Genomic DNA, 8,286 nt, shown 5'->3' with positions numbered 1-8,286 from the left:
CAGTGAAGTAAAAAAAAAAATTAAAGCTTTGTCCGAGGGGCTTCTCAGAAAAGAAAGAAAGAAAGAAAGAAAGAAAGAAAGAATTCCTTCACTTCCAATAGGGACCTAACACGTTTCGTGCTCGGGCCCTAACAAACAACAATATACCTTTGACACAACACCACCAAAATACCACACCCACCTAAAACCCTCCTGTGTGTGAGTTTGGATCTTTCAAAATAAGACATTCAGACTTTTAATTACCAGGCCAACCAAAAGCACCATAAAATTTATCATTTCTGTTTGATCAAACTGTAACCATGGTTACTGAGATATCACAATTAAGAGGGAAATGTTATATTAAATGTCACTGTCCCCAATTATATATTGAACTCAATGTAATAAATGAATGTCTATGCTTTCACTATGTCAATGAATGTTGACATTCATTCATTCAATTATTTGATATCTCTGACTAAGAAAGCTGTTTTTACATTTCTTAAATTCTCACTTGATTTGGTTTAGAAAAGCCTAAGAGACAGACATGAATTAGCGTAAAGGCACACAAACATCCCCACGGGCAAGCTTTGAACTATCCTTCTCTCTGACATGTGCTCTCTGTGGCCAGAAAGAGTCAAGGAAGAGTCGAGCATTGTAGATCTGCTTTAATGAGCTGATAGGGCACAAGAGCTTAAGAAAAATAACTGGAAGACAGAATGATAAAAGAAAAAATAGTACGGTGTCAAGAGAAAGAAGAGATCTTTGTTTTCTCTATTTATCCTCAATACGTAGAAGAATCACAAGACTATTATCTTGACTATTAAAATCTTAGTAAGAATGGGTGAAAACTGGATTGACGAAACAAAAAACTGAGTAAATGCTCAGCAGTTTAAACAAATTATTTTGAAATTTTATTTTTACTTTGAGTGACAGCAGTGCAAAATCAGCAGCTCATTTGCTTATCCCTTTGCTTCTTTTGATAATTCTGGTTATAAAAAAGAACTGATTCTTTAGTGGATTCAATCATTTTTCAATCATTATTGCATCCCAGCAATCGATCAAATTAACCAACTGTGGCTTTATCAAGGAACAAGCTTACTCAAATGAAGTTCAGTGTTCAGTATGCTATAAACTGAATGATGGTACATTCATTTATCTCTCCATTCTGAAACTTTCATTAGTGACACACAGCTAATCAATGCAAATGTATGGATTCAATTACCATTTTGTTTATTACCAGCCATCACAATACTCATACCAATATCACAAACTGATTAACCATTTACATTTGAGTAAGGGCAGAGGTAAGGCTCTCCATATCAACTCTGCTGTCCATTCCATCATTCAAATGACCATGAGCAACATCAGGCAGTTAGCTAAAGAAGAACATAAGGAGGGAGGAACGGAGAGGAGATGGATGTGTAAAAGCAGATTCAGCACTGGGAGGACAGATGTGTGGCTCCTCCTAGCTTCTAAGTTATTAATAGCTGTAGACACTCACACACTAATACACCCACAAAGCTGCAGTACGGAAACAGGTGGGCCATTAACAGCTCATAATGTGGGGCTCTGTACAACCCTAACCTGCTCAGTGCTGATGGGATGGAAACACAGACGTCAACTAGAAAATAGCGAGACAAGAACTGAGAAAGAAAAGATGAGACCAGCAACCAAGTCGAGAGAAACAGCTTCATTGTCCACATCCAGGGCTGCGGGAACCCAACAGTTACAGGACAGAGAAGGCTCTCATTTGATTCAGGATTCATGTACTTGCGAAGCTGATGCAGCTGAAACCCAGTGCTGCTTTTCTTTCTTGTTTCCTTTATTCCTCACCTGCTTTTTTCTGTGCTTCTCCCACTTATCTGTTATACTTTCTTCTCCTCTCATGTGAATTCTGTGTCATTCTTCTTTATACAAAACCTTATGTATTCCAAGCACTCTCATGATTGTCTATTTTTAAGCATATTTGTATGCAGATCATAGATTCTCATTCACATTAAACAGTTCTCACATTATGTGCTATTAAAATGGATGATTGTGTGGCCTTGGCAGATGAATGTGGGATGATGAAAGGTTCAGACTGTCAGACCTTCACTTCAAGCTTGTGTTCGTTGATTTTTATAGAGCACTGTTCTGAACTGATGCCAATGTCTGCCTTAACCTTCAGTTAATATCAGAGTGCCGATTAGACTCTCCCACTTACTGGCCCGGAGAGGCTACACATTTTGACAAATAAAAGCAGGTCTCAATTAGAAGCATGGTCTGGTTTTTATAGAAGTTCTCTGGATGCATAAAACATCTTAAAGCCCCCGCTGCACATCGTTAGATTGGTTAGTCTCCACAATTCAATTGTTCGGTTAATTTTACGGAAATAATGAGCACCAAAATATTACTCATTCAGATATAGCAGTGTGGTTGGTCGATCGGCCTCTCTCTCACTCTCTCTGTGCTTGAGGTTGGCCTAGATTGGCACTCTTGGAGCTAGATCAAATGAATGAATGTTCTCCGACAGCCTAATTTTCATACAAGTAATATTCATACTTGTTTAAATAAACAATTTGATAGTACCTTATTTCCAATCTTTGCTTAGTGAGAGTTTTGCGAGAAAGGAATTAAAGGACTGTCCCAAATACAGGCAAGGTGAGTTCAGTAAAGCAGATAAAGGGCTATTAAATGAAGTTTTACGGTATGATAAGACAATTACATTTTGTCAAGACTTGTCCTAACTTTTATACCACGGTTGCTATCCCTTTAAAATGTACTATATCTATAAAATATTGCTTTATAAAAATGCTGTGTATTTCCAGGAACATTATTCAAACCTAAACAGAACTACTGTTTCCTGGTGTGCTTTGGAAAATGAGTCGCCATAAGGTAAAATCACAGAAGTAATTTGTAATTAATAGTGTCAAACATGCAACTCCACCAATATGGTAAATTAATTATTAAAACACCAAAAATTTAAATGAAGTGTCTACATCCCTAAAACAATAAAACTTCATAATGAAAAGGGGCCTTAACCTTCATCACCTTCTCTGAACTAATTTTATGAGTTATGTCTACTACATTAGCCAGCAACTCACTGCTGTGTCATGGATGTGTAAATGTGTATGAACGTGATTTCCTTTCTGATAATGCAGTTGGCACCTTAGCCTCTGCCATTTATGTGTGAATGTGACATAGTGTAAAGTGTTTTGAGTGGTCGTAAAAATTAGAAAGGCGCTATACAGAATGTACAATATATACAGACCATTTACCACTTACTGTCTGCTTACTTCTATCTCACAGTCTCCCTCCTCCTCTTATTCTGTCTCCCGTCTGACCGTCTCTATTTTTCTATAACAACTATGTTTCCACTCTCTTACAGTAGCTTCTGTCATCGTCTCTATGTCTTGATCCTAGTTTTGCCCCCCCCCCCCCTTTATTGCTCTTCCAGTATAAACAATGTCACATTGCTCACCATCCTTCTCCTTCTCATCACAGTCACTTTCAACACAGATTTGCCTCTGACAATATAATTTCCCTAGAGAGGAGCTGTCTTCCATAAATGTCATATCTGTTTTTTGTTTGGACTGGCAGCATGTGCATATAGGGCAGATATTGATGCATGTACTGCTCGTTCCAATTTTCAGCTTGGTTAACTGCAGAAAAATAAACTACAAGAAGCTCTAAGAAATCAGTCTGACAGGGGAGCTTATCCCAGCAATAGACAAAAATAAAATAAAAGCGTTCAATATAGTAGCGGAAAATCATGAAATTTGATCTTGGCAGAATATGTTTCACCAATGAAACCTTTTCAACAGCGCCAAATCAGCAATTTTCAATACAGTTAAAATACAGTAAAACACTAAATAAGGATTTCTATTTTAACAAGAATTCTTTGTCATTACAAATATTTAAAAGTTTTTGTTCTATTGTTGGCACTGAATATTTAATTTAGATTATATTTTGTCTGAAGGACTATTACCGGGTGCCTGCCATCTTTTCCACAGTCAGATGAGAAGGTCAACTTTTCAAGGTCAATTTTTGGTTTCAAACACCGAGATTGGTCCAATCCATTTGTCACCTAGTTCATCACAAAGACTGGAAGCAGGGAAAAGGTTACCTTGCATCAAAAGTGACTTCCAACCGCTCCAACACTATTGAAGTCACATTAGGTAGCAAATGGCCAACACATTTTTCCAGCACAGCTCTTTTGTACAACCTCTAGAGCAGCTCCAAACATTTCCAGCCTCATTTGCTGACTGGACAGAATGACTCCAGCTTTCCAAATTGAGCTGTCCAAGAGAGCCAGGATTGCAGCTTTTCCAGGTGCAATGTGATTAACTAGTAAAGACGGCTTACAAAATTACCGGTAAAGGAGGCCCCGCCACTTTCATTCAGGGACTCACACAGTTGTGCATCATTTGCTCTTTAATTTTGTTTCCACCTCTCTCCTACTTTTTTTGCTGCCTCAACTTTTACAAACTACTATTCTCATGTGAATCACACGATTTGTTTTAAGCACACTGGCAGAGATGCTGATCTCCATCTTTTTATGTTTCTCTAAAGACTTTGGAAAACAGGGCACAACATGAGATGAGAGGGTGTGAGTTATACGAGAGACAGATACTGTTAGAGAGGAAAAGGTAGGGAAAAGGGAATAAAGGAACTGCTTGTTTTGACAAGTGTTATGTTGTTTTGACTGACACTGTGCAGTTTGTAGCTGACTCAAGGTTTTCCCCTAATTACTTTGAATGAGGAATGAGAGAGTAGTCAGAAGTATGAGGAGAGATAAGCAGATAAGATAGGAAAGGATAGAGAAAAGTAGGAGGTGCCTGGAGCAGCAGAAGGACGGGAGAAGAAAGCCGGGGACACCAAAAACAGGTGAAAACACAGGAGTGGCATGCACCTAAGAAAATATCCGCTGTCAGGAAAAAATATTGGATAGCCTACTAGCTCAGTAGTTTTCAGCTCCGCATCACATCTCAATGTTTTCATACCTGTCACAACCCAAAGACACGCAAAGTGAACTGGATACTTTAAATTGCTCGAATGTGCTTTTCTTTGTTAGTCCTGTTGTTACGAGGTGTGGTGTGTGGACAGAGAGGACCCAAATGCAGCACTCAGAAGGAAGGAGGTTTATTGGAGGAAAAAGGGTGAGAGGGACTGGAGGGAGAGGAGGACGTCGGGGAAGTACAGGCACGGGGAACCAAGGAGACAGGGGGCCAGAGAGCAGGGGAACACAGGGGCCGAGGAAGCGTGGAGAGGCGGGGGAACAGGGAGGACGCCGTGAGGGAAGTCCAAAGAGGAGTGGGCCAGTGGATGAGCCCAGCCGAACGGAGGACGATGGTGAGTGTACCTGGGAGGAAAACAGACAGAGGGACAAGGTTAGGGAAGACAGCAACAAGGTACAGGGTAAACGTGAAAAATCAAGAAACATGAAAGCCTGAACGTGGGGATGGCACCGGGTATGGAGCAACGACGATCAAGCCAGGATGGTGTGGAGAACCGGGGTTGAAATACAGGCTGGGATGAGGTTGATTACTGGCAGGTGTGACAGGCTGACGAGGTGGATGATGGGTTGCAGGTGCAGGTAGTTGGCTGGGCTCAGGAGCAGAGGGAGAGAGAGCACACGGGGGAGAAAACACAGAGAGGCGGGCAGAGAACAGGAAACCAAGGGAAAAAGCAGAAAACTGATAAAAAGGAGGAAAAACCAGGACACTCACCGTCAGCCGGGCTGCCACCACAACACCTGTGATGTGACCTGTCGTAAATGCAAGCTGAGATCCCACGACCACAAATACGAATGCGTGGGTGTTGACAAATGCTGGAATGAATGTAAATAGCCCTTCAGATTAGACAGTGGGAACCACTTGGAAAATACACTCAGGATTTCTAAGAATGCTCAGATCAGGATTTTTGGGGCTGATTACTGATCATTGGAAGAAGTGCAACAGGGTCAATTTGAAGCCTTCTATTCTGTAGTATTATTTATGTATTTTACTATTTGAAGTAACACAATTTAGACATGAGAAATGATCATGAATTGACAACCGTTAAACTATTGGCAGGTAACATGTGCAACGTGTGTCTCCCTTAGAGACACAACTGAAACAGCAGCCTACGCTTGGTTATTGGGAGCAGCTTAGAGCTTTATAAATATATTTTTGGTTGTCTTTTTCTTATTTCACACTTTTAATTCTATTTAAATGTACTCTCACTCAAGGACATTTCTCCCTCTGAAATCTCGTGAGAAGTAAGTTGTTGCAAGAAACGCCAGTGGAAACAAGGGAGAGAAGCTAGAGGAAAATAAATTCCTCATGTTACTCCAACACAACAAACTCCTCTCTCCAACTCTGACTCATATATAATTAGAATATCATCAACAGGTTGATTTATTTCATTGAGTACATTCAAAAGAAAGTTGGATATTATATTCATTCATTACACACAGACTGATACATTTCAAATGTTTATTTCATTTAATTGTGATGATTAAAACTGACAACTAATGAAAATCCCAAATTCAGTATCTCTGAAAATTAGAATATTAAGACCAATACAAAAAAAGGATTTTTAGAAATGTTGGCCAACTGAAAAGTATGAACATGAAAAGTATGAGCATGTACAGCACTCAATACTTAGTTGGGGCTCCTTTTGCCTGAATTACTGCAGCAATGCGGCGTGGCATGGAGTCGATCAGTCTGTGGCACTGCTCAGGTGTTATGAGAGCCCAGGTTGGTCTGATAGTGGCCTTCAGCTCTCCTACATTGTTGGGTCTGCGGTATCGCATCTTCCTCTTCACAATACCCCATAGATTTTCTATAGGGTTAAGGTCAGGCCAGGTTGCTGGCCAATTAAGAACAGGGATACCATGGTCCTTAAACCAGGTACTGGTAGCTTTGGCACTGTGTGCAGGTGCCAAGTCCTGTTGGAAAATGAAATCTGCATCTCCATAAAGTTGGTCAGCAGGAAACATGAAGTGCTCTAAAACTTCCTGGTAGACGGCTGCGTTGACCTTGGACCTCAGACAACACAGTGGACCAACACCAGCAGATGACATGGCACCTCAGGTAAGGCACATATATAGCCAAATAGGCAGGATGCTCAGCTGATCTGGTCTGCCTAATATAATCGGTAGTAAGGTGCGGGGAATTATGTGTTATGTGTATTAGTTGTGTGTTTACCAGTATGTTTGAAGGTTCTCTCTGTTGGTGCATGATGTAATGCCTACTTGATTGTTCTGCAAACTAATTTCCCTACGGGGACAAATAAAGAGACTTATTGATTGACTGATTGATCTTTCTGTTTCTCTGCAAAATGCAAAAATCGGCCAATAATGATTGGTGGCCGATCAATTACAGCACCCTCAATGATTTCTCATTCATTCTCTTTCACATCCTATGCTCTTTTCATTGCCTTGCTTGTAGTCCCTACTCACTGATCTTCCCTTATCAACATCTGTTCCTGTGTGATCTGATCTTTCCTTTCCTCCCTTCCATCTTTTACATCGTATCCATGTTCACAGATTTGATATTACTGAGACAAAGTGAAATAAGATGAGAGAGCCCATGTGTCCAGTTAAGAAAGAAGAAAGTCCTCCCTAAGGCAGTGGTATTAAATCTTAAGACTGTCTAGGCCTTTTACCCTTTCATTATAGTACAGAAGGCATGTCAGTATACTACACTGAATGATGAAACATATTCAGATATTAATTCTAATACTATGCCTCCTGCTGAAAGCAAAACCCGCCTTGTATCATTACTGAAGTTAAAGGCTAACTGAAGGCTAACTAATTTTGCTTTTAAGCAGTTGTTACCCTGTCTTTGTGCATGAAATTGTGTGCACGTACACAAATACCAGAAAATTATTTGCATCAATATTAAAATTGGTAAAGTCATGCTTGAAGTGCTAACTGATGATGTCACAGTCAGGGTCCCATGTTGAGGCTAAACAGTGTTAAAAATTTACTGCCTGCTTTATTCATTTTATTCATGGGCCTGGAGAGTTGCCCATCTCCACACATGGCTTTGCCTGGTTTTAATATTAATGCAAATATTTGTTGTGTAGCATTACACATTCAACAAACACGCACACACACCCGCCCACACAATTGAGGAATGGGTTTGTATCATGCAGTTCCTAAGATAATACCCATTCAAAATTAAATGATTCCTACTTTAGTGCCAGTGAGAATCCATTCTGTCTGACTGTTTCACTGATAAACACGGAGTCCCTCAGCACTGATGAACATTACTGTACTTCTGTTCCATCATTTAAAGACAACATAAAATACAACAATCACATTTATGTCTATATATCTTG

General features: G+C 40.0%; 1 long non-coding RNA gene across 1 annotated transcript in view; it reads right to left on the bottom strand.

Annotated features, from left to right (window-relative positions):
• Positions 1-5,627: 5,627 nt before the first annotated feature.
• Positions 5,628-8,286, bottom strand: part of LOC123958015 — a 21,191-nt gene continuing 18,532 nt past the window's right edge. The window contains exon 4 of the long non-coding RNA XR_006821980.1: positions 5,628-5,788. This is a non-coding gene — a long non-coding RNA (uncharacterized LOC123958015). The remainder of the gene's footprint in view (positions 5,789-8,286) is intronic.

This window comes from Micropterus dolomieu, linkage group LG19 (assembly GCF_021292245.1).
Source record: "Micropterus dolomieu isolate WLL.071019.BEF.003 ecotype Adirondacks linkage group LG19, ASM2129224v1, whole genome shotgun sequence".
In the NCBI taxonomy this organism is placed as follows: domain Eukaryota; kingdom Metazoa; phylum Chordata; class Actinopteri; order Centrarchiformes; family Centrarchidae; genus Micropterus; species Micropterus dolomieu.
This window is presented reverse-complemented; position numbering and strand designations above follow the sequence as displayed.